This window comes from Patagioenas fasciata, chromosome W (genome assembly GCF_037038585.1).
Source record: "Patagioenas fasciata isolate bPatFas1 chromosome W, bPatFas1.hap1, whole genome shotgun sequence".
NCBI lineage: Eukaryota > Metazoa > Chordata > Aves > Columbiformes > Columbidae > Patagioenas > Patagioenas fasciata.
In genome coordinates, this window is record NC_092559.1 from 11,225,222 (window position 1) to 11,252,780 (window position 27,559).

Here is a 27,559-nt window from a genome sequence, read left to right on the forward strand (position 1 = left end):
ACTATGAAGGGATAGAACCCATCAGCATTTCTGGGGTGACTGGGGGATACCAACAGCTAACTGTATGAGATGCTGAGGTGAGCATGACTGGAAAGGACTGGCAAAAGCACCCCATTGTGACTGGCCCAGATGTTCCATGCATTCTTGGTATAGACTACCTCAGAAGAGTGTATTTTAAGAACCTGAAGGGGTACAGGTGGGTTTTTAGCATAGCCTCTGTGGAGACAGAGGACATTAGACAGCTGTCTACCTTGCCTGGCCTCTCTCAGAGGACCCTTCTGTTGTAGGATTGCTGAAGGTTGATGACCAGCGGGTGCCAATTGCTACCATGACAGTGCACTGGCAGCAATATAGCACTGACCGAGATTCTTTGATTCCTGTCCATAACCTGATTCGTCAACTGGAGAGCCAAAGAGTGATCAGTAAGACTCACTCACCCTTTAACAGTCCCATATGGACAGTGAGGAAGCCCAGTGGAGAGTAGAGACTAACAGTGGACTATAGTGGCCTGAATGAAGTCATGCCACCATTGAGTGCTGCTGTGCTGGACATGCTAGAGCTACAATATGGAGTCGAAGGCAGTCAAATGGTATGCTACAATTGACACTGTTAATGCATTTTTCTCTATTCCTCTGGCAGCAGAGTGCAGGCCACAGTTTGCCTTCACCTGGAGAGGCATCCGGTACACCTGGATTCGACTGCCCCAGGGGTGGAAGCACAACTTCACCATTTGCCATGAACTGATCCAGGCTGCACTGGAGCAGGGCAAAGCTCCGGAACACCTGCAGTACATTGATGACATCATCATGTGGGGTGACACAGCAGCAGAGGTTTTTGAGAAAGGTGAGAGGATAATTCAGATTCTCCTGCAAGCTGGTTTTGCTATAAAACAAAGTAAGGTCAAGTGACCTGCATGGGAGATCCAGTTTTTAGGAGTAAGATGGCAGTACGGACGTCATCAAATTCCAATGGATATGGTCAACAAAATAGCTTCTATTTCTGCACCGACTAGTAAAAAGGAAACACAGACTTTCATGGGGGTTGTGGGATTTTGGAAAACGCACATTCCAAAATACAGTCAGATCATAAGCCCTCTCTATCAGGTAACCTGGAAGAAGAATGGCTTTGAGTAGGGCCCTAAGCAGCAGCAGACCTTTGAACAAATTAAGCGGGAGATAGCCCATGCCATGGCTCTTGGGCCAGTTCGGGCAGGACAAAATGTTAAAAATGTGCTCTACACTGCAGCTGGGGAGAATGGCCCCACCTGGAGCCTTTGGCAGAAAGCACCAGAGGAGACTCGAGGTTGACCCCTGGGATTTTGGAGTCGGAGGGATACAGAGGTTCCAAGGCCCGCTACACTCCAACTGAAAAGGAGATGTTAGCAGCATGCAAAGGGGTTCGAGCTGCTTATGAAGTGATTGGCACTGAAGCACAGCTCCTCCTGGCACCTCGATTGCCAGTATAGGGCTGGATGTTCACAGGAAAAGTCTCCTCTACTCATCATGCAACTGACGCCACATGGAGTAAGTGAGTTTCATTGATCACGCAATGGGCTTAAATGGGGAACCTTGATCACCCGGGGATCTTAGAGGTGATCATGGACTGGCCAGAGGGTAAGGATTTTGGAGTATTGCCAGAAGGGAAGGTGACATGTGCTGAAGAGGCCCCATCATATAATAAGCTACTCGAGGATGAGTAGCGTTATGCCTTGTTTACTGATGGGTCATGTCTTATTGTGGGAAAGCATCAGATGTGGAAATCTGCTGTGTGGAGTCTCATGCGGCAAGTTGCAGAGGCCACTAAGGGACAAGGTGAATCGAGTCAGTTTGCAGAGGTAAAAGCAATACAGCTGGCTTTGGGCATTGCTGAATGAGTAAAGTGGCCAGTGCTTTATCTCTATGCTGATTCATGGATGGGGGCAAATGTCCTGTGGAGGTGGTTGCAGCAATGGAAGAGGAACAACTGACAGCGCAGAGGCAAACTCATCTGGGCTGCTGAATTGTGGTGAGATATTGCTGCCCGGCTAGAGAACCTGCCTGTAAAAGTGTACCACATAGACAGCCATGTGCCTAGAAGTCGGTTCACTGAACAACATCAAAACAACCATCAGATGGATTGAGTTGCCAAGATTAAGGTGTCTCAGGTAGATCTGGACTGGCAACACAAAGGTTAATTATTCATAGCTCAGTGGGCCCATGATGCCTCAGGTCATCAGGGAAGAGACACAATATATAGGTAGGCTCATGATTGAGGGGTAGAATGACCATGGACACTATTGTGCAGATTATTCACAATTGTGAAACATGCTCTACAATCAAGCAAGCCAAGCAGTTAAAGCCTATGTGGTTCGGGGGCAATGGCTGAAGTATAAATATGGGGAAGCCTGTGTCACAGAGGCACCCCAAAATCAGTTTTAGGCAGGGAACAAGTTCCAAAACAGACTTTATTCTAGCCGGAAAAGTGCAACCAATCAGCTAACCAGAAACAGGGTTTATACAATTAGTTAGCACTCCGACAACGTAAAATACAGGTTCGGATATCAGTTGAGTAGATTATTGGGGTACAGCAAAATAAGAATAATGAGGATCCATAGCATGCATGCACACACTCACAAGAAACAAAACCAGAGCCCTCTGACTCAAGAGTACCCACAAGAAATAATCACTTGCCTGGGCTAGGTGAGGACTCTCACTTGCCTGGTTAGGCAAAGACTCATTCAAGGATAAACCCAGTAAATAACCACTCACCCAAACAATGAGGTGAGGTACTCTCAGTCCTGGGAAGTCTCCTTAAACAGTGTTCCAGTCTAAGGAGAGGGCTCTAGTTCACAGACCCACTGCTCCGAGAAGACCACTCCAAAAGGGGCCTTTGGTGGGAACCCCATTTTTATAGTCTGGTCAGATCTGGCTGTGGGCATTACAACATAGTCCAGAAGCTTTGCAGCTACTCTGGGCACTTCCTCTGCTAACAACCCTGTCAATTGACTCAGGGTCCCATTAAGGAGCCTGTCAATTGACAGAGAGTCCCACCCCTCCTGTCCCACCAGCTGGTGGAAGTGAAGTCACCCTGCCCCGGAGTAGGGGAGGATGTGACTATCAGCACCTTTGTGCCACCCTAGGTGTGTATGTGGAGGCAGGCACAGTGGGGCACAAAAGGTGCTAAAAGAGCCATCAGCTGCCCCATTGAAGGCTCTGAATCTCAGGGGAATGTGTAACTGCCACAGCCTGGCAGATTGACTGTATTACACTCCCACAAACCCGACATGGCAAGCGTTATGTGCTTATGATGGTGGAAGCAACCACTAGATGGCTGGAAACATACACCGCGCCCCATGCCACTGCCCAGAACACCATCCTGGGCCTTGAAAAGCATGTCCTATGGCAATATGGCACCCCAAAGAGAACTGAGTCAGACAACAGAACTCATTTCTGGAACAAACTCATAGACACTTGGGCCAAAGAGCACGGCATTCAGTGGATATATCACAACCCCTACCATGTACCAGCTGCTGGAAAAATCAAACAGTACAATGGACTGTTAAAAACTACACTAAGAGCAATGGGTGGTGGAACTTTTAGAAATTGGGATTCAAATTTGGCGAAAGTCACTTGGTTGGTTAACACCAAGGGATCTACCAATCGAGCTGATCCTGCCCAGTTGAAGCCTCCACACACTGTGGAGGGGGATAAAGTCCCTGTGATGTGAATGAAGAGTATGTTGGGAAAAGCAGTCTGTGTTTTTCCTCCTTGGGGTGTGATTTTTAGTATTGTAATGAGCTTATAATGAGCAAAGTTCAACTAAAGGACACTTTATCTAACAATCTCAAGATATATGTTAAACACGACTCAACTAATTGCACAGGTTCCAGGATATAGCATAATTATTTATCAGTTTATCAATTATTTATCAGCAGTGCTGGCTAAACGGAAGCCTGTTCCAGTGCTTCACAACCCCTTTCTTAAAGAAATTTTTCCTAATATCCAACCTGAACCTCCCCTGGCACAACTTGAGGCCATTTCCTCTCAACCTATCACTTGCTACTTGGGAGAAGAGACCAACACCCTCCATGCTACAACCTCCTTTCAGATAGTTGCAGAGAGCAATAAGGTCTCCCCTCAGCCTCCTTTTCTCCAGACTAAACAGCCCCAGTTCCCTCAGCCGCTCCTCATAAGACATTTTCTCTAGACCCCTCACCAGCTTCATTGCCCTTCTCTGAACTCTCTCTAGCACCTCAATGTCTTTCCTGTAGTGAGGGGCCCAAAATAGAACACAATATTCAAGGTGGGGCCTCACCAGCACTGAATACAGAGGGACAATCACTTCCCTAGTCCTGCTAGCTGCACTATACCTGATACAATCCAGGATGCTGTTGGTCTTTTTGGCCACCTGAGCACACTGCTGGTTCATGTTCAGCTGGCTGTCAATCAACACCCTCAGATCCTTTTCTGACAGGTAGCTTTCCAGACACTCTTCCTCAAACCTGTAGCATTGTATGGGGTTGTTGTGACCCAAGTGCAGGACCCGGCACTTGGCCTTGTTGAACCTCATACAGTCACTCTCAGCCCAATGATCTAGCTGGTCCAGATCCTTCTGTAGAGCCTTCCTATCCTCAACCAGTTCAGCACTCCCACTCAACTTGGTGTCATCTGCAAATTTACTGAGGGTGCACTCAATCCGTTGTCCATATCACTGATAAAGATATAAACAGAACTGGCCCCAACACTGAGCCCTGGGAAACACCACTTGTGATCATCCATTAGCTTCCTGCCTCACTGGGACTAGGGATGCAGCATTGGATGGGCATGGGATATGCAGGGTATGGGGGGATGAGCCCAACTGAGCCTGCATCCAGCTCTACCTCACCTCATCGTGGGCAGAACCTGCTCAGACAAGATCCAGAAGTTGGGAGGAGCCACCAGCCATACAAATCTGGGGTTGGTGATGGGGGAGCATCAAGGACACCACAGGGAAGGCTGTGGAGCTCTGGGGACATCACAGGAAGGCTGGGAAAGGAAAAGCACCTGTCCTGCAGGCAGGGCAGCAGGAGCAGGCACCCCTGGGAGCTACGTCCCTGCTGTCTGCCTCCATGCAATGTGTCAGCCCAGACCTGGCACCAAAGCTTACCTATGGTTGCAATGCAACACTGAGGGAGACTGTGGTCAGGGTGAGGAGAGTGATGCTAAGCCTGCCCATTATCCTCAGGAGTGGAAGCTTGCTGCCAAAATGGCTACTGCCTGGCTTTGTGGGAGGGTGTCCCGGCTCCCGGTCAGTCCCAGGAATGTCTGGGGACCTGGCTGAGGAGCTCCTCCATCCTCACAGCATGATGGTCCATGCTTGACAAGGCTGCAGCCAGAGCTGGGCCAAGGAGAGAGGCAGAGGAGCAGAGCAGGGTGTGTGGTCCTGACCAGGGGGCTGGTGGGAGTGATGACCATGCAGACATAGCAGAGGGGGCAGGAACTACGTGACTTCATTTATAAGTGAAGTTACATCCTTGAAAAATCAGATTTATTCTTCTGTCATCAATGCAGTGTGATGGTGCCAACCAGCCATGGAGTCCCTGGGTGACCTGGGAACTCTCCAGCTCCATCTGCTTAGGTGAGACAACAGCTGGATTGAGACAGATATTGAGCACTGAGACACCGGGCACTGAGATGTTCAGTGTTGAGACATTTGTAAACAGTTGCTAGGAACAGTCATTGCAGAATTGGTCATGTAGGACAGTCTTCTGCATGAAGTTAAGACATGTAAGTTCTGTTTCCCATGTAGCTGAGACAAGCAGTAATGATGGATCATGCCTGCACTGGAGCACGGCCAACAGCCGGACAAGAGCTGAACACGGAGTGTTTCGGGGAGTCTCATCTGACCCTGCTGGAGCTGCTGCAAGAACCCCTGCAACAGACACTCCTTCTCCATCCGGAGAGTGGCTGACTGATCCCCTATATGAGCATTACCCCATGCCAAGATCCCATGATTCTCAGTAGCCCTTCATCCCCTGTGAACTCCCCTGCCAGGGTTCCCAGCCTCATCCTCCTGCTCCCACTGGGCTCTCGAGGCTTTAACTTCATAGACCGTTTGGAGAAGTGGTTTTCAAGGGAAGCGCTGAGGTGGGGACTCACTCATGCTACTGGTGACAGCCACAGCAAGCGTTTGGGGAGGGTGAGGTTGAGAACGAGTCCTGAGGATTCAGGGGTGAGGGTGCAGGATGAGGGTGCAGTGGTGAGAATGAGGATGTGGGGATGAGGATGAGAGTGGAGGGGTGGCTTTTGATCAAAAGCTGAACCACCAGACACCTCAGCCAGTTGGGGCATACACTGGACAGGTTCTGGTCTATGCACTCCTCAGGAGCTGGAAGGCCTGAGAGCAGCCCCAGAGCCCAGCAGGAAAGGAGAGAGAGGAAGACTGGGGAAGGGCAGGTAGGGGCACCCTGCAAGAGGAAGAGAATGGTGGACAAGCCCTGACACTTGCCCAGGGCACTGTGTGCTTGCTACCCCAAAATCCCTGCCCCATCCGACAGCCTCTTCCTCTGGCAGCCCTGCAGCCCCCAGGCAGCACCCACTTGAAGCCCTTTGTGCCTCTCCCTGCACACATGGGTGCCTGCCTGGGGTGCTTATGGGCACCAAAGTTAGGAGATGTGAGTTCGGGATTAAGGAACTTGTGAGTTAGAAGCTTTGTGAGTTGATGAAGTGACGAATTAGTGAGTTCACGTTAGAGGAGTCCATGCAAAGGGCATTGAGCCCTTGTTTGACATGTCTGTTTGTTTTCTTTCCTAATGAGTGTAGTGAGTTTGCATGGCAAGGTTTTACTAGTGAGGAGGCTGTAGGTGTGGCTTCTGTGAGAAGATACCAGAAGCTTCCCTCATGTTCGACACAGCCAGTGCCAGCCAGCTCCAAGATGGACCCTCTGCTGGCCAAAGCTGAGTCGATCAGCAGTGGTGGTAGCACCTCTGTGATAACATTTAAGGGTAAAAACTGCTGGGAGAAAGGAGTGAGAATATGTGAGAAAAACAACCCTGCAGTCAGTGAAGAAGGAGGGGGGGGAGGTGCCCCAGGTGCCAGAGCAGAAATTCCCCTGCAGCCCATGGTGAAGACCATTGTGCTGGGTTAGCTGAAATTAAGGTAATTTTCCATGCAATTAGAATCTTTTCTTCTTAGTAGTGTCATGGATGAGTGATGTAGGGTCCTGTTTGCCACAGAGCAGTGTTTAGATCACTTAAAGTGTGACTTGAAGCAAGCTCTCAGGCGTCAAAGTTTGCATAAATAAATAATTTAATGGAGTAGTACAGCAGCAGGGTTGGCTCGAGCTGGGTGCCTTCGCAGAGGTCCCAGACAAGCATTGAAATCCCTGGGTAATTATACCCTTACAGACTATTTACCTGCCCCTCACACCATGATTCACTCCAATAGCAATATTTGAATCTGGGATCTTTTTGCTTCTTGTTGGATCCTTTCAAGGAGTTCAGAGAGGCTTTTGTATTGTTTAGCTGAAGACGTTGTTTCTAGTCCATAGCCGCTTCGTGTCAGCCTTGAAGGTGTTATTTTGTCTGAATGAATCTTATTTCTTCCCAGCAAAAACTGCAAAACAGGCCTTATCTTGCAGGTGTCCATGATGGTCTGTAGCTTCTTTTGTTTTCATTAAGTAGATACAAGTTTGAGGAATATGAGCAGAACTTTACAACAAACAGCTTAAGATTTCAGCAACCGGCAGACAGTAGTCTGCGGGCTGCATGACTCCTGACTGATCGCTACAGAAGCAACAGAGGAGGGATAAAGGATCTGATATTGTTGCAACAGACACCCAAAGAGGTGAACAGCTGGGGGCGAGAGGAGATGGGGTGGAATATTTTTAAAGAAGAAGAAATACTGCGGTTCCCCCCCATATTCTCTCTAAGAGAGGGGTGAAGTATGAGGAGAGTAACCTCAAAAGACTATTAATCTGGTGCAGAGGCAATGAGTTTCCTGCTGATCTGTTAGGAGTTTTTCAAACAGAGACTTGGGAAAAAGTGGGAACTGTGTTGTGGAAGGCAATTAGTCGCAGTGAAAAAGATATTCTCGGCCTTGTAACCTCCTGGAAACTGATGATTACTACACTGAAGCAATTAAAACCTGAAAAGACTGTTATGAGCATTAGTGACTCAAAACTTAAATTGAACTTTGGGACGATATAGGGCAGAAATTATGGGATAAATTCAGCAATGGAGATAAAGAAGCTAAATCATTAGCAACTACATGGAAGCTTATAATTACCACCTTAAAAGATCTTAAGGCTGAACAGTCTGCTGCTGCCAGAATTTTTGCAGCGTTGCAGCCTGATAAGTATCCTGAAAGTCGCTATGAAGTTTACCCGGTTCGTGTCTTTGATACCCTCCCTATTCCATCCCCTGCTGTAGCTTTGGCACCCCCGATAGCTCAGCAGTCTGGGGCGGGGGGAGGAAAAATGCCGAGCGGGTGGCCTCCTGTACCATTGCTCAACCCTGGTGAGAAAAACAAGTCCAGAGGACTGGAGTCAGACAACTTGCCCAAAGAACCTGTGAAAGCTGAGAATGCTAAGGTCGTCAACAAGTGTACTCTCAGTCCTTTTACCAATTTGTATCTGCCTTTACTGCCTTGTAACCCTCCAACTTCGATGAGAGAGCAGGAGTCACTGCATAAAAAATGCACAAAAGAACTGTGTGACAAATTAGATCAGCTAATAGCGAGTGAATCCAACAGTCGGCAATGCAGTCATGCTGATTGTGACAGGAAAGGGGGTGCTCCTGGGGACTCAGGTAATACGAATAATTATGATGCTAGAAAGTATTGGTGAGAATGTGTACTGTTCCAAACCCCTCTGTTACTAATGATTCTGCAGCACTGTTCAAGTCCACATTATTTGATGACTTGGATGAAGATGAGGGTTTGCAGCATTTTCTTGAAACGTTAAAAGGAAAAGCAGTATGTGTACATGTTGCCCCGAGATCAGATAAAAACCATGAAAGACTCAAGCAAAATTTGACCTATGCAATGTAATTGCTATAGATCATTCAGGATGGAATGATGGGGACTCCTTGAAAGGGGCGGGTATTCCACAACTCTTGGAACAGACACTAATTGACACACCACAATTTACAGGCACTATTAGTTTCTGAAATCCTGAGGCAGTCAACAGACCTTGCATATCAAGCTATGATAGAGGTGCCTGAAACCAACAAAGCAGCCAAATAATTTACAACTGTTATCAGGATCCCAATGAGAATTACATGCAATTTATTGACCATCTTCAAGAGGCCATCAATAAGCAAGTTGAAAACTTAGAAGCTAAGGAAGCGCTGGTGTTGAAATTAGCAATAGAGAACGCTACTGTTTGCTATCAAGGTGTTATCTGCGAGTTTTACAGTACATATTACGTGCTTCTGTGTATTGCCTCTCTGAAAATCAAGCAGTTTGTCAGGAATGTGAGTTAATTGTTTTACTGATTGTTGTTAGAATTGTTTCTTTGTGGTATAAGTACATCGTAAAACTTTCTCCCCACTTTTCCCACTCATGCTGCAAGCAGCCCTGTGCTTTCCCCGCCCCCCCTCCCTCTTCTCATGGTTTTTACTTTCGAGATGGGGTCAGGAATGACTGTTTTCAGTCGTGTTCCTAAGAAATTGGTATTGGGAGGTGTTTTAAAACATAGGAAAGCACTTGGAAATATGAGGAAGGAAGATCTTGTGAAATATTGTAATTAATGGTGGCTGTGGTATAAGTTAAATTATTGGGAAAAGTGTCCAGAGAACAGAATCTTGAAGTATAACACCTTGTTGCAATTAATGTTGTTTTTAAGGTGAGAAGAGCAGGACAAAATAAATCTCTACAAGAGATCATTAAACCATTTCAGACAGTTTTACAGGCAGAACGGTTTGAACTTGAACAAGCTGAGAATTAACTGACAACGCACAGGTCAGAAAACTTGAAGTCTGCAAGATGCTTTCCTTATTAACCTGTTTTCTTTGTAGGTATCTGTTTAAGCATATTACAGTTTAATAGGTCTTTGTCTGTTACATGGTACAGTAAGTTTATAGTCCATGAGAATTCATGGACTCAAAATGTGCATTTTGTGATATTACAGAAGATCATGAGTAATTTAGTTCTTTACTGTGTGAATGTGATGGTAAAATTTTGTGTGTAGTAGCTGTTACTTTTCTTTCTAGCATTCTAGCTTTATTCCAATATCCAGACTTGTGCAACTCTGTGATAGGCTGTGTCTCATCTCGATGTGCTGTATTTGGCTCTTTTGTATGCACATCATGTAAAGAATCCTGGTTTTGGGATAACAGTTGTAGCACCCCAGATGAGACACTATTAAAAGCCTTGCCCAGTCCAGCTTGCTGCGGGGGCGGGGGGGCAGGTGCCGATGGGGCTCCAGCAGGCACTGACCTGTTTTTTCAGGGATACCCAGCGGTACCTCTGCCTGGCTGAGCAGTAACCAGTCCAAAGGTACTATGCAAAAACTGAAATATTGTCTCGAATAAGTGTAACTGTGATCTATCTGCATATTTGAACTTGGTCTTTGATTTTCATATCTGAGCTCAGTATTTTAATTTGCATATTTATGTTTGGTACCAAAATAATTTTGTTTGGGGAGATAATTACAAAATGGGAACCGGTTCCACTGCTAAAATTCCACCTTGCTCTCCCTTAGGATGCATCCTTACGCATTAGAGTAATTGCTTATATTTTTATCTAGTAATTTTGAGACCAGAAAAGAATTTAAGTTGTTAAACTCTAATTCGCATTGAAAAAAACAAAACAAAATAAAACAAACAACAAAAAAACCAAAACACCTAAATGCTATGATGGATGTGAACTTGGTATTGTATGAAGTTGCATTTAAAAGTTGCTAGAATATGAACTGATTTGGATCTAGGAAAATTGAATAATGGATTGATGTTTAATACACTGTTTTTTGACATCTGTAAATTTTAAATGTAAATTAAGCCAGTGGATCCATAGTTCTAATGAAGCTGGGAAATTAAACCAAAATTTTATTTTAATAGACTTATTGTGTGGTAACTAGTTGGAAGAGACTTCTTAGTAAATTCACCGTGCTAGTTTTTGAGGTCGTGGGAGAGAATGAAAGAAAGGCCGTTTTTTGAGACCAATGGAATGTTAAATTTGGAACAAAGTTGTACCATATGAATTCTTGTATTTGCCGGAAAGCCCTATACCTCTCTTGGGTCAAGATTTGTTAAGTAAATTGTAAGCTCAAATAACGTTTTCTGAGAATTCTGTTTAGTTGCATGTCCTACAAGAAGCTGCTTGGACGGTGCAGATCTGCTTGCTTCAAGTGAGAAATCTCCAAGGAAATTTCGAATGCTGTATTTCCACTAGTATTAACAGCCAATGTTTCGATAAATCAAATACTACACTGATAGAACTGAAACAGGACTTCGATCCGGTAAGGGAAAACAATATCCAATAAATATGACAGCCAAAATGGAGTTAGAAACTTTGAGGAATAAATTTATGACAACCTTACAAGGTAACTGCATTTGATTGGACTTGCAGATCTGTCTATTTATAGGTACAACATAGAAACAACCTGTGGCTATTGTGAGACAGTATGATGATATTGCTAACACACTGATATACCAATTGTTACTCTGATCAAGAAATGCAGGGAATGAATTTAAGTCTTAATAGGCCATGATCCTTTTGTCATATATGTACCATTTGTGAAATCTAATTTTGATTTTTTTATTTTTGCAGTCTATGTCCTTGTAAATTGCACTAGCTGATTTTCTTAACAGCACAGCTTTTGGCATGCCTAAATGTAAATTACTGCAGAACGTGCAAGTCTTTAACATCAGGTCACAGACCATCCTTGTATTTGGTCTGATCCTACATGCTTGCACAGTTTTTGTTGATGGTTCTGGGAAGTTTCATAAAGCTGAAGTGGTCTGGCGTGAAGATAACAATTGTCATCATTCTGTAAAAATTATTGAAGGTTCAACCCAATTAGCAGAACTTGGCACAACTTTACATTACTTAGAGCTTTTTAAGGAGGAACCTCTAAATTTGATTTGTGATTTTGAGTACGTAGTCAAGATCCAACGCACGTATCTGATTCTGAACTGTATTTTTTTTTAAACGAAAAGGGGGAGAAGTAAGGAAAACACCACAAACCCAGTTGTCAAAAGCATTGTATGTGATGAATCACTTATATCTAAGTGGTGCAGCCCAAATTTGCCCTGTGATGAAACACTTTGCAAGTATGACCCAAAAACATGCTAAATCAGAAAGAACCTGCATTAGTTATGGTCAAATCACTAGTTAATGGTAAATGGAAAAGGCCACATCAATTGATAACCTGGGGAAAAGGTTATGCTTGTGTCATTACAGGCCGAGGATTGAAGTGAATTCAACAAAGATTCAACGGATGCCGATGGACAGGAGGGAGATAAGTTGTGAGGACTGTTTCAGATGTAAATCATGGATCCTAATTCAGTGTTATAGATGCTCACAGACCTGGTGGTCTAGAAGCCTATTAGCAAGCAGGTGGTGTACCTTCTGTGGAGAACGGCAATTTGAACAAACAGCAGGAGAGCCGAAAGGGCGATATTACGCTTGGATAGTCAATGCAAAAATGAGGTAGAATTATGAGACATTCCTACCATAGTATCTACTGCACTCCTTCTCCCTAGTCTAGCAGCTGGTAAAGCTTTAGGAGACATATCAAAGTTAAGTTATTGGTCTTTTAAACAGGCTAATCTAACTTCTGAGATACTAACTCAATTAATAGTAGATGTTGATGGTATTAGGCATGCTACTCTACAAAATCACACAGTTATAGATCTTTTACTTTTAACACTAGATCATGGTTGTGAAGAATTGGAATGTGTTGTATTAACTTGTCTGATCCTTCTGAATCTATTCATAGTACTTTAGACAAACTAAAACAGCATGTTACTAAGATTGTCATAGTAGAATTAGGGTTTGACAAATGGTTTAAAAGCTTGGGAATAGGTGGGTAGTTGTTTGATCTTGTTAAATTATGCTCAACTGCATTGTATGTAATTGTAATTATGTTGTTAATCATGTGATTGTATGCTGCAGTGTATTTCAAAGATGATTCAGCGTGTTGTAAACAAGGCCTGGCTGGTTCAAAAACAAAAAGGGGGAATTGTGGGAGATTTGAGGGATTTTCTTGAAGTTAATGTGTGGATGGGTTTCTATTAGATGGCGATTTGTTATTAAACTTGTCAGGCCCTAAGGAATTTCAAGGCCACGTCGGAAAGCTGAAAACACGACGTCAGTCAACACATCTATTAGCAGTGAGACTTGGGCGCGTGGACAACTCTTGAACATAGACAATATCCAATCAGCTAATGCATGCTTGGAGCGTGGACGCGTGATCAGGAAATAACTGCATATATAAGGAGGCTTGTTTCTGTAATAAATGGCCTTTCTTGAATTCACGTTGGATTGTGTGGAGTCCATGATTTTTCACCCTCACACCTGCCCCCCAGAAGTAACTCGATCCAGTCTCCCCCTCTAGCACCTTGATGGCCCCACATAAATCCCTTACCAGCCAGCATATGCTGGCATTGCCTTCTGCATCACCCCAGTGCCCAAAATGGAGGCTGACTGTAAATTTGCTTTAGAGGAACAGCACATAAGAGGTCAATGAAGGCAGATTTCTTCTCTTTGTGGGTCTTCTTGTACCACCACCTGAAGTATCTGCAAGCAAGGGAAGGAGAGGTATGAAAGATGACAGAAGCTGGCATCACTGCACAGCAGGGTCTGACTGGCACACATTGCAGCTGCCCCTCTTGTATAAATGTACAAAAGTGACCTATGTCCCAGGGTGTGAGGGGTGACATCCCCTGCTATCCATCTGCAGTGTGTATCAGAAGACGTGAGTAGGCACAGCTCAGGCAGCACAGGGCTGCTTGCAAGGGCACAGTGTGAAAACAGAGCACTCCAATACCCAAGAGCAGGACTCCCAGCTCATGCAGGGAGCTTTCCCAGCCACCCCCACTGAGAAGCAGCAACACACACACACAAGGACCTAAAATCAGCAATTAGTAATAAAATAAGTTAATAAGAATAAGGGTCTATGCTGGTTTGACTGAAAATGGGTTAATTTTCTCCGTGCAATTAGAAATCTTTCTTTTTCATAGCTAGAATGCTCATTATTTAAACTCAGTTTGAGAACAAGCAGATAACACCCCAGCACAGAGATAATGTTTGTAATTGCTCTGGTCTGAGAGCCAAGGACATTCTGAGTGCCTTGCTTACAGGTGTGAGACAGCGAGGAAGAGGGGCAGAGATGGGGCAGAGCTTGACTGACATCCAGACTGATCAATAAGAGTATTCCATCCCATTAGCGTCATGCTTCAGACTTAAGGGAAGTTGGGACCTTCCAATTTTGGCTTGTTAAACCACGACAGGGTCATAGATTTTAGGCACTTATGAAGTTTAATAAGAATAAGCTTCACAGATGCTAGGTTTTAAGCACTTATTAGGTGTTAAGTCACAAGGATGGAATTTGTTGAGGTAAGCAGGAGAAGGTTAGGAGACAATGCCCTTGTTCTCAGAAGATAAGGTGGTGAGACCAGCATAAGGATCGGTTCATACTGGTTTTGCGGTTACAAGCCGAATAACAAAGGAATATAATGCATATGCAAAGGATTTCCTGGAAATGTAATGAATATGTATGTTCCATGTGGATAAAACCTGTGTCAGGGAATTGTTCGGGGCCCTCACTAGACAGAGCTATCCTGTGAGAGTGCCTGAGTGACGCACGTCAGTCATTAAATGGAATGCTTGCTTTTTAAACCTTAAACCCTGGTTTTAGAAGTTTCTTCAATTTGCCAATTTTGCGGTATCCCCACCACCATGCCTGGTAGGGCACATCCTGCTAAGGTAAGTCTCAGAACGGAGGCACAAGCTGGGAGAAGCCATACACTGCTCTGGGGATGTGAGCCTTGCTCTTCCACCTCCATGTCTCCATTGCCACACACAGCCCTGCCACATCCCAGTGCTACATCCCCAGGAGAAGATCACACGGGGCAGCCTTGCCCTGTAGGAAGTGATGCCTGCTGTCTGCAGCTGGCAGGATCCCAGAGACTCACCTCTGCTTTCACACCAGCTGTGCAGCCAGGCACTGCCCATCAGATAATTTCTCACCCAAAGGCCTCAGAATCAAGAGACACTCAAACAGGGGCACACCCACACCTGGGTGTGCCAGCACCACTCCAGGCAAGAGGAGCAAGGCTGAGGTCCCAGGTCAGCACTCATAAGGGACTGGCTTTTGCTAATGAACCACCCCAAGTTAAATCTTCCATCTGGAGACAATTAGCATACAGAAACCAGCTACCAGATTAGAAGTAGCTGCTGAACTCCCCTGAGCAAACAAACAGGCAAGACCCAAGTGATGGCTCCACAGTGCCAGGTGGGCACATGAGCTCCTGTGGTGGGGAACATCCCTGAGCTACCCGTGAGCACTAATGCTATATCACTGAGAGGAGAAAGCCACCCCAGCTGGGAGCCCACAGCCTGTTCTGCTCCAGCAGCTCACAGGATGCAAAGGCCAGGCAGTGGGCAGTGAGTACTATTACCTCAGGACATGTAGCCCTAGTTTAATGGGGATGGGGGCATCAAAGGGGAGAGACTCTTCCACAACAAGCCCTGCTCCTACACACACTTCCCCAGCAAAAACAACCCACTCTTACCTTTTTGGCTGTGTGATAACCAGACATTCACTTTATTCACCAACTTTTAAGGTCTCCGAAGCCCTCTTGGGATGATATTTTCTGGGATGCAGTCATAGGACACAACTGCAGACTGCTCTCTGTTCCTATGTACTCACCTTCATGTTTGACTGTTTAAGGACATTTTGCCTGCAGAGGTCCAGGGCATAAAGAGAACCTGCTTGTCCTGCATGACCGCCCTGAATCAGGGCCTGCTGCTATCTTCAAGCTACATCTGCTGCAAGTGTTCTTCTCCTAGCTGAGACAGCCCCGGCTTTACACTGCTGAGGCGAGGTTTATGGCAGCATGCTTGCTCTCTGTCTCAAGGAAATGATATTTTTATTATTTTCTTTAAACCTAGTATCAGAGAAAAAAGATACCCAGGCAGAGCAGCTGCAGCACAGGCCAGCAGGGCATCCTGGCTCCTTGGAAAGGACATGATTGATACTGCAAATCGGCCACGTAAAAAAACTTCTAAAACCAAAATTTGTGGGTTTAAAAGCAAGCATCCTTTATTGGCGTGCCGCCAACTCCAGGGGATCCATCCTCGGGGAGGGGGGCAGAAGAAGTTCCAGGCACAGGTTATATCCATCCAGATCATACATATTCATTACATTTCTTGGAAATCCTTTGCATATGTATTACATGCCTTTGTTATTTGGCTTGTAACCTGCTTGCACTGGTGTCACCACCTTATCTTCTGAGAGCAAGGGCATTGTCTCCTAACCTTCCCCTGCTTATCTTAACAAATACCATTCTTGTGACTTGATGCCTAACACCTAACATCTGTGAACCTTATTCTTATTAACTTAGTAAAATCTACAACCCTTATTTGTATAGACTTATTTTATTACTAATTGCTGATTTTAGGTATCAGACGGAGGGATTTAAAAAAGCATTTATTCCAGGAGCACACAGCAGGAGAGGTTTGAGATTTATAGTCACTGCTCGAGCTCTTTTGCTGTCTCAATAGCAAACTTCCCCTGACAGCTTCTCCCCACATGGCACAGGCCAAGAGGAGAAGATGCTCGATGTCCAATTGCTGGCTATTAACAGCTTTCCCAAGGCTGCAAAATAACCAGGAGAAAGTCTTTGTGTTCTGCAACACTAAAAGCCCTGCCAGGGCCAGAGGGCATTTTTTTCCCTTCAAATTGGCAGCAGAATTAAAACCTGTCCAAACATCACCCAGACATTCTGGATTTGTGCTGTAACACCCTCCCAGGGCGCACCAGCCACCTCTGTGGAAACCTGTCTGCACCTCTCCTCCTGCCCTGCCAGCCCCAACACCTGCCGCAGCCCACAATCTCCAGGGCATCAGACTGAGTGCTGCCAAGCAGAGCCCTAAAGAGAGCGCATGTGCCCCGCCTGGATGTTGCCATTCCCCTACTGTCACAGCACTCAGTCCTCTCTCCATGCCCACTGTTGGGTTTTTTTTTGGCAGGTGTGCAAGCAGAGCTGTCCAAGCCATGACTGAGGTGTTGGCCAAGATGGACCGTGGGCCTGTGTTCCTGGCAGGGGAGGTGCTGGAGTTTGTGATCACTTTTACCAACCTGTTATCAGCCTTGTCCACCTGCACCAGCAGGTATGGCAGCCCATGCCAGTGGGCCCCTTTTTGCACATGAAACCTTGTGGTGGCAGTGCTGTCTGGAACAGCCCTCCCTCTGAGCAGCCAGGTATAGTTATGGCTGGTTTGTGGGGCAATGGTGCCAGCTCAACCACTGGTGACTTCCCTGCCTGAGGTACTCCCTTAAGGGTGCTTTGTGCCATCACTATTTCAGGACTGAAACTGAGATAATAATTCTGGTTTTATGCCCCCAAGAGAGAGACAAGAAAAAAGTATGCAATTATAGATGCTCTCAGGTGAGCCCTCAGCAACAAGGCTACTGGCAGAAAATGAAGCCAAACTGGCTGTTGAAGCAGGATATCTAGTTACACCAGGGTGACAGTCTCACAGGGCAACATTCAGACAATGTCATTGTTTCCTACATTTATGGAAGGAACTCTCTCTGTGTAGCAGCTTGCTTACTTATCAGTGTGATCCCTGCCTTCAGAGCTGGCAGTCAAAGGGATGAGCAGTACCTAGAGGGAGAAAGAGGCAGACTTCTGTGTCAGCATTTTCTATGGCCCAGCCTTTGCACACTGCCTCTTCCCTCATCATTACTATGTTCAAAATAGTCAGTGAAGAAAAATGAGAAGATGGGAGCTTCCTATATTGGTTCACAGGGAGTGACTCCGCATCATAAGAAGTCACCCAAAGCCTCCGTGTCCACTGAGTGTGTGGTCTTGTCTGATTCTCCTGGGGGTGGAGAGTGCTTTCTCATCTTAGGCCCTTCCTGAGAAGTGTCCATTTCCAGCTGTCAGGTTCAGCATCTTTTATGAAAAATACACATTTTACAGGTGTCGAGGGTTCTGATTGCGGGGTGACAATAAAACTGTGGCAGACGTATTGTTAACCCCCTCTCCCCCCCTTCCCCCTTCAACCCCTCCCTCTCCCCCCTTCCCACTAAGGACAGAGAGAAGAGAGTTGGAAAAATTAAAAATGTTTTACTAATGCTATTAATAAGAATAGAGAAAATAATATAAAATATACAAAACCAATCTTGAAAGTCTCAGCAACTGCAGAGCCGGCACCCAAAGTCCTGGATTGGACCCTGCAGCCAACCGGAGCTGGATTCAGTCTCTCACTAGGCCTCAATTCGGAGGGACGATTCACAAGGTCCTCTCCTAATGTCGGCCATAAGCAAAAGGGACGAGATCCTTGTGATCTCCCACTTTTATATGAAGTATTCACGTGAATGGAATGTTATACTCGGTTGGTTTCTTGGTCACCTGTTTCTCGTTGCCCCTCTCGTGAGATGTGAATCTGTCCTTATCAACAACCTTGCATTCCATTGCTATGTTTACCAAAACATGTATCTGGTTCTCCAGGAAAATGCAGCTAATATGAAGGCTTTAGCTGACAGGCCAAATTCACTGTCGAGGGTTAAGATTGTGGGGTGACAATAAAACCCTGGCAGAGGTATTGTTAACCTCCTCTCCCCCCCCAACTTCCCCCTTTTGCCCCTCCCTCTCCCCCCTTCCCACTAAGGACAGGCGATTGGGAGGGAAAGAAGGACAGAGAGAAGAGAGTTGGAAAAATTAAAAATGTTTTACTAATGCTACTAATAAGAATAGAGAAAATAATACAAAATATACAAAACCAATCTTGAAAGTCTCAGCAACTGCAGAACCAGCACCCAAAGTCCTGGATTACACTCTGTAGCCAACCTGGAGCTGGATTCAGCCTCTCACTAGGCCTCAGTTCACAGGGACGACTAGCAAGGTCCTCTCCTAATGTCGGCCATAAGCAGATGGGAAAAAGGAAAAGGGAAAAGGGACGAGATCCTCGTGATCTCCCACTTTTATATGAAGTATTCACGTGAATGGAATGTTATACTCAGTTGGTCAGTTTCTTGGTCACCTGTTTCTCATTGCCCCTTTCGCGAGATGTCCATCCGTGCTTATCAATAACTTTGCATTCCATGGCTATGTTTACCAAAACATGTATCTGGTTCTCCAGGAAAATGCAGCTAATATGAAGGCTTTAGCGGACAGGCAAATTCACTAAAAGAGAAACTTGTTTTTTAACAAAACCAGGGCATTCACTAAAAGAGAAACTTTTTTTTTAACGTAACCAGGACAACAGGTGATTATTTGATGAACCCATCTCCAGTGCTTGCAGTCTCAGCAGCAGCAAAGAAATCTCTTGTACTACTGCTGTAGGGCTTCTTTTTTTATTGCCTTCCTTAACTTTCCATCTTTTCTTCCTGGTTCCTCTTCTCTGCTGAATTAAACTTTCAAATTCAGCTGTGGCATAAGCATCTAGCTTTCTGGTTTTGTCTTGTGTGGTGACAGTGCTGTTTTTCCCAGTTCTGAAACATGTGGGACTGTAAAGGTACCAAGTGGAGCAGTTTTTGAGTTTCGCAGCAGTTACCAGAGCTTCATTTGGGAATTTCAGGTGTGTTGTGATCTGTAGAAAGCTGCCCCTTGGAAAAAGAAAACTTTTTAAAATAAAAAAGCAGGTGACCAAACTGATGAGACCTGGCTAAGTCATATGAGTGGCAACACCAAACAGATTGGTGGTTTGGAAATTGAAGCTGTGGGTTGCATAGAGGTAGTACTTATGAAGAAAGGCTGAGGGAGCTGGGTCTCTTTAGTTTGGAGAAGAGGAGACTGAGGGGTGACCTTAATAATGTTTATAAATATATAAAGGGTGAGTGCCATGAGGATGGAGCCAGGCTCTTCTCAGTGGCAAACAATGATAGGACAAGGAGTAATGGGATCAAGATGGAACACAAGAGGTTCCACTTAAATTTGAGAAGAATCTTCTTCTCAGTGAGGGTTACAGAGCACTGGAACAGGCTGCCCAGGGAGGTTGTGGAGTCTCCTTCCCTGTAGCCTAAATAAGGCAGAGTAGAGGGGTAGGATTATCTCCCTGACCTGATGGTCACACTCTTTTTAATGCACCCCAGGATACCATTTGCCTTCTTGGCCACAAGGGCACATTGTTGACTCATGGTCAACCTGTTGTTGTTCTTATCTGCAGTGTTGTTTTCCAGCAGGTGCACCCCTAACCTACACTGATGCCTGGGGTTATTCCTCCCCAGGTGCAGGACCCTACACTTGCCCTTGGTGAATTTCATTAGGTTCTTCCCTGCCCAGTCCTCCAGTCTGTCCAGGTCTCGCTGAATGGCAGCACAGCCTTCTGGTGTGTCAACCCTTCCTCCCAGTTTTTTTCATCAGCAAACTTGTTGAGGGTGCACTCAGTCTTTTCATCCAGGTCACTGATGAAAAGGTTGAATAGGACTGGACCTAACACTGACCCCTGGGGAACCTCACTAACTAGAGGCCTCCAACCAGGCTCTGCGCCATTGATCACAACCCTCTGAGCTCTGCCATCCAACCAGTTCATGATCCATCTGTCCCGCCCCAACAGATGGGATGAGGGATGAGTTAACTCTAGACGTGACACGCGCCCTGACTCAAGAGATGAGACCAGGTGTGAGTTAACTCTGGGTTAATTCTGTGCAGTTATGTGAAGTGAATGACAGACAATCACCTCCAGGGTCCAATTCAATTGTGAGTTTTACTAAAAGTACTTGTTGGAATATTGGTTACAGTGAATGGTGACTTGGCAAAAGTATAACAGAACTTATCAACACATTAACAGCAAAAATCCTACTACGAGCGATATATTGGCAACCATCAGTAGCTATAATATGAAATTTAACCAGAAATCAACAGCAGAGCTTAAAGATGGTGTTATCCTTATATGTTCAAAAGGGAAAGGGAGAAAGAGAGTGGTAGAGAGGGAAGGAAAACTAAGGTATAAAGGAGAGAGAAAGAGAGTAATATATATACTGAAGGAGAGACAAAGAAATGGGGGTATAGAAAAAAGGAGCGAAAGAAAGAAAGAAAGAAAGAAAGAAAGAAAGAAAGAAAGAGAGGGATCCAGTCTCTTACAGCCCCACAGCGTGGATGACAGGACTTGTACGATGTTGTGTAGCCTCGATGTTCCATGGCGAGGATGCTGGGGTCAGGAGCGCAACATCCTCCTATGTCTGGTTCAGAGTGAGGGTCCTCAGGGTGCTGGTATTCTCTTGGTGAGGCCAAGCTGGTATTCCCTTCGGTGAGACTGGTAGGCCCTACCTGTGATGTTTTAGATGAGCTTTTTATAGCTCCCAGAGTAGAGGAAAGTCGGGGGGGGGGGGGGGTGGGGGGGGTGGGGAGGGGGGGAAGTGGTGATTGCGAAAGAGGGACAAGTCTGGACAAGTCCTGGGCCACGTTAAAAGGGTCTCAACTTTTCCCCTTTGTTTGCAGAGCTGGGCATATCAGGAGATGGGGCTATGTGCCCTCTAGCACATCCTCCATCTCTGGGCGGTCAGCTAGCCTGATCTGTGGCTCGTTAGCTCCTCGTTGATATGTAGATCACAGTTCCCCTTGCTCTGAATGTGTCATCTCCTGGCTGAACTGGTTTCACCACAATGTTATCAACCATGATCCTCATCAATACACAACACCATATCACCATGCATTCATCCAATCCACACTTCTTGAGCTTGCCTATGAGTAGGTTGTGAGAGTCAGTGTCAAAAGCCTTACTGAAGCCCTCTGAAGAGGACCCTGCCAGTTCTGCTTGTGATCCGAGGCCTAATTCCAGGCCCTACATCCCTGAATCCAGTTCCGGTTTACTGTGGAGTCCGGCCCAGGACTTCTGGGTGCCTGCCCTGCAGCTGCTGGAGCAACACCAGCTCTGCCATGGGCCGCTGCTGCACTACACCGGGGAATTCAAGATTGGTTTTGATTATTTTGTATTATTTTCTCTATTTATTAGTAGCATTAGTAAATCTTTTTAAACTTTTCCAGCTCATAAGTCTCTCTCCCTTTTCCTCCTATTACCCTTCTGAGTGGGGAGGGCGGGGAGTTTACAGAGAGCATCGTCCAGGGTTTATTGTTGCCTTGCAATAAATGGTGACAGATGGGAAGCAGTACGTTCTTGTTGGGGTGGAAGTGGTGTCAGGAGTTACCCAAGCTGCAGCCACTGTGAGAGTAACTGGGGATAACACAGTGAAAGGCTTGAAGCTATGGTTTAGTTATCTGCCAAAACCCCAATCCATCCAATCAGATAACGGTATCCACTTCACTGTCAGGGTGGTTCAGGAATTGGCAAAAGGCAAAGGAATATTTCACGTCCCCTACTATCCCTTAAGATAAAGGGAGAGTGGAAAGAACAAACAGATTACAGACTCAGTCCCTGAGGTCAGCTGATCAGAGACAGATCAGCCGGAGCTACGTTGGCAGATCCCGTGGTACAGGGGTTTTTTCAGTTTTTAGGTTTTGATTTTGCGACCTGGAAGCATCTGGCAGCCCTTGTGAGAGCGGCTGATGTGGCGTGGGTGTTACCACGGTGACAGCCAGAGATTTAAAATCGGTTGAAACTCAAAACTAGCACTCAGTCCCCGATGTCGGCTGATTGGAGCCAACTCAGCTGGAGCCATGTCGGCAGATCCCGTGGTACAGGGAGATTTTTGGTTTTTGGGTTTTGATTTTGCAACCCAGAAGCACCTGGCAACTCTTGCAAGAGCGGCTGACATGGCGTGGGCATTACCACGGTGATGGCGATCACACCCCCACCCCTCGCCTTGAAAAAGCCTCAGAGAGGGCAGTGACCCGTCACTGTCCACCAGGTACTGGGAGGGGTGACGAGCGTGTGAAGCGTGTGAGTACCACCCACAATGTGCTGTAGCAGTGGGTGTGGTAGCTCGTGCAGCGGGGTACAGAGGTTTTGTCCCTCCTTGCTTGTTAGACCATCTCACCTATTGCCAGTGTCCCAGACTACTGCTGATCATGGTCTCTTCCAGACAGAGAGCTTGTCACAAAAAGACTGTGGCAACCCATACAGAGGGTCTGCCCCAAACCGTGTCTCTACAGGTGTTCAGCCGCAGGGAGTGCCAGAGCCTGCTGCTGCTGGGGGAGAGAGGCCAGCATTCCACCTACGTGAGGTGTGAGCAGGTAGAAGATCTGCTCAGCATGGTGGTGAAACTTAAGGAGGAGGTTTAACACACTGAGGACCATCAGGGAGTGTGAAAAGGAGATCGACTGGTGGAGTAAATCCCTGGCATTCTAGTCAGAAAGGTCCCAGAGAGATACCCCCCAAAAGGTGATGGACCCATGCCCTGTCGGGCAGAGGGGGGAAGACCCAAGACAGCCCCTGCCCTGTTGCTCTTGGGCAGAGGCAGGGGACCAAAAAGATGAGGAGGGTTGGAAGCTAGTTCCAGTTAGGCGCCGCAGGCAACCCCCCTCCCTACCTGCTTTGCTTCCCCAGGTGCCCCTCTGTAATAGGGCCCTGGATCTTGAAGAAGAGGTATGTGAGGATGTGGTGCAAGGCCTGCCTACGAGGTCACATAGGAAGAGGTGGTTGACTCCACGCCTCAAGATTGCCTCTGATAAGAAAGAAAGAAGGGTAATTGTAGTAGGCGATTCCCTTCTGAGAGGAACAGAGGGCCCAATATGCGTAGTTGACCCTCATCATAGGGAAGTCTGTCGTCTACCTGGTGCCCGAATCGGGGATATCACCAGGACACTCCCCAACCTGATGCACCCACCAGACTACTAACCACTGCTGATCTTCCAGACAGGTGGGGAGGAAGCTGCATCCCGTAGTCTGAGGGGAATGAAGAAAGATTTCAAGACCTTGGGAAGGTTGGTGAAAGCGTCTGGGGCACAAGTGATTTTTCTCTTTCCTCCTTCCATTTTTGGGTGATGACATGCGATGGAATAGAAAAATTCAGTCCATAAATTATTTGCTACAAGACTGGTGCTACAGGCAAGGCTTTGGATTCTTTGATAATGGCTGGTTTTATAAGACACCAGTCCAGACAGTGATACGTGGGATAGGTTTATCTCACAGGGGCAAAAGGATGCTGGGAAAGGAATTAACAGGGCTCATTTGGAGAGCTTTAAACTAGATTCGAAGGAGGATGGGGTTGTAGCTGGGCTTGCACCAGTGGGGCAGCACTCTAGTATTGATAAAGACCGGGAGGCCTCCCACTCCCCTTGGGTGAAATCGGTGTACTCAGCTCACTCCCTGAAATGCCTGTGCACCAATACACACAGCATGGGAAATAAGTAGGAGGAGTTAGAAACCTGTGTTCGGGCAGGAGATTATGATCTGGTGGCAATCACAGGGACATGGTGGGACAGCTCACATGACTGGAATATGGTCATGGATGGTTATGTCCTCCCCAGGAAAGACAGGACAGCCAGGCAAGGTGGTAGAGTTGCTCTTTACGTGAGAGAGCAACTACAATGTATTGAGTACTGTCCAGGGGCAGATGAGGAGCAAGTTGAGAGTCCGTGGGTGAGAATTAAGGGGCAGGCTGGCAGGGGTGATACTGTTGTGGGTGTCTATTATAGGCCACCAGATCAGGGTGAAGAAATTGACAAGGCCTTCTACAGGCAGCTGGGAGCAGCCCCACAGTCACAGGCCATGGTTGTTGTGGGGGATTTTAACTACCCTGCTGTTTGCTGGAAGGACTACTCAGCCAGACATCCACAGCGCAGGAAGTTCCTCCAGTGCATTGACGATAACTTCCTGATGCAAATGGTGGATGAGCACACTAGGAGAGGAGCACTGCTGGATCTCATCCTCACTAACAAGGAGGGTCTGGTTGAAGCAGTAAAGGTTGAGGGCTGCCTTGGTTGCAGCAAGCATGAGATGATGGAGTTCAGGATCTTGTGTGGCAGGAACAGAATACCAAGCAGAATTGCAACCCTGGATTTCAGCAGGGCCAACTTTGGCCTTTTAAAACAATTGCTAGGGGAAATCCTGTGGGCAAGGGTACTTGAAGGTAAAGGGGCCCAAGATAGTGGGCTAGCAATCAGGGGCTGCTTCTTCCAAGCTCAAGAGCAGAGCATCCCGACACATAGGAAGTCAAGGAAGGGAGCCAGAAGACCTGCATGGTTAAACAGGGAACTGTTGGGCAAGCTCAAGTGAAAGAGGAGAGTTTACAGATCATGGAAGGAGGGGCTGGCCACTTGGGAAGAATATAAGGCTGTTGTCAGAGGATGTAGGGAGGCAACTAGGAAAACTGAGGCCTCCTTAGAATTAAACCTTGTGAGAGGGGTCAAGGACAGCAGAAAGATCTTTTTCAAATACGTGGCAGATAAAACTAACACCAGAGGCAATGTAGGCCCACTGATGAATGGAGTGGTTGCCCTGGTGACAGAAGATACAGAGAAGGCAGAGTTACTGAATGCCTTCTTTGTCTCTGTCTACTCTGCCAGAGGCTGTCCTGAGGAGCCCCGTACCCCTGAGGCCCCAGAGGAAGGCAGGACAATGGAGGAGTCTACCTTGATTGATGAGGACTGGGTTAGGGAGCAATTAAGCAATCTGGATATCCATAAATCCATGGGTCCGGATGGGATGCACCAGTGGATACTGAGGGAGCTGGCTGAAGTTATTGCTAGGCCACTCTCCGTCATCTTTGCTAAGTCATGGGAGACAGGAGAGGTGCTTGAAGACTGGAGGAAAGCAAATGTCACTCCAGTCTTCAAAAAGGGCAAGAAGGAGGACCCAGGAAACTACAGACCAGTCAGCCTCACCTCCATCCTTGGGAAGGCAATGGAACAACTTATCCTTGGTGCCATCTCAAGGCATATCAAGGATAAGAGTGTCATTAGGGGCAGTCAGCATGGCTACACCAAGGGCAAGTCATGCTTAACCAAACTCATAGCCTTTTATGAGGACATAACGAGGTGGATAGATGATGGCAAAGCTGTGGATGTGGTCTACCTTGATTTTAGTAAAGCATTTGACACAGTCTTCCACAGCATCCTTGCTGCTAAACTGAGGAAGTGTGGTCTGGACAATCAGGTACTGAGGTGGACTGTGAACTAGCTGAAGGAAAGAAGCCAGAGAGTCGTGGTCTGTGGGACAGAGTCTAGTTGGAGGACTGTATCTAGTGGAGTGCCTCAAGGGTCAGTACCGGGACCAGTACTATTCAATATATTTGTCAATGACTTGGATGAGGGAATAGAGTACACTGTCAGCAAGTTTGCCAATGACACCAAACTGGGAGGAGTGGCTGACATGCCAGAAGACTGTGCTGCTATCCAGGGAGACCTGTACAGGCTGGAGAGTTGGGCAAGGAAAAATTTAATGAAATATAACAAGGGCAAGTATAGAGTCCACCACTGATCACAACCCTCTGAGCTCTGCCATCCAGCCAGTTCGTGATCCATTTCACAGGCTATCAGGTTGGTCAAACATGATTTCCCTTTGGTGAACCCATACTGACTACTCCTGATAACCTTCTTTTCCTCCACGAGCTTGGAGATGACATCCAGAATGAGCTGTTCCATCACCTTTCCAGGGATGGACGTGAGGCTGACTGGCCTGTAGTTTTCTCAGTCATCCTTCTTGCTGTTTTTGAAGACTGGAGTGACATTGGCTTTCCTACAGTCCTCAGGCACCTCTCCTGTTCTCCAAGACCTTTCAAAGATGATGAAAAGTGGCTTTGCAGTAACATCTGCCAACTCTCTCAGCACTCATGGGTGCAACCAATCGGGGCCCATGGATTTGGGGATGTCCAGTTTGTGTAGACAATCTCTAACCTGTTCTTCCTCAATCAAGGAAAAGTCTTCCTTTTGCCTGACTTGCTCTTCTGTCTCTAGGGTCTGGAATACCTGAGGGCCAGTTTTAGCAGTAAAGAAGGAAGCGAAGGAGGCATTCAGTAACTTTGCCTTCTCTGTATTATCCATCACCAGTACATCCTCCTCATTCAGCTGCAGACCTACATTTTCTCTAACCTTCCTTTTGCTGCTGATATACTTGAAGAAGCCCTTCTTGTTGTCTTTGACCTCCCTGGTCAGATTTGCTTCCAAGTGGAGCTTGGCCTTCCTCACTGCATCCCTGCATACTCTAACATCTTCTTTGTCTTCCTCCCAGGTGGTCTGTCCCTTTCTCCACATGTCATAAACATCCTTCTTCCACCTGAATTTTGACTGGAGTTCCTTACTCATCCATGCTGGCTTTTTACTCCCTTTACTTGATTTTTCCGTATAGGGATGCATCAGTATTGGCCTTGGAGGAAGCAATGTTTGACTATTTAGCCAGCTTTCTTGTACCCCCTGACCTTCTATAGCCCTATCCCATGGTATTCTTCCAAGTAGAACCTTGAAGACACCAAAGTTCGCCCTGCTGAAGTCCAAGGTTTTAGTCCTACTTATTTTACTGCTTCCTCCACCATCCTGGTTTTGTTAAAAGCAAGACCAGTTCTCTTTTAGTGAATTTCCTCTCAGCTAAGT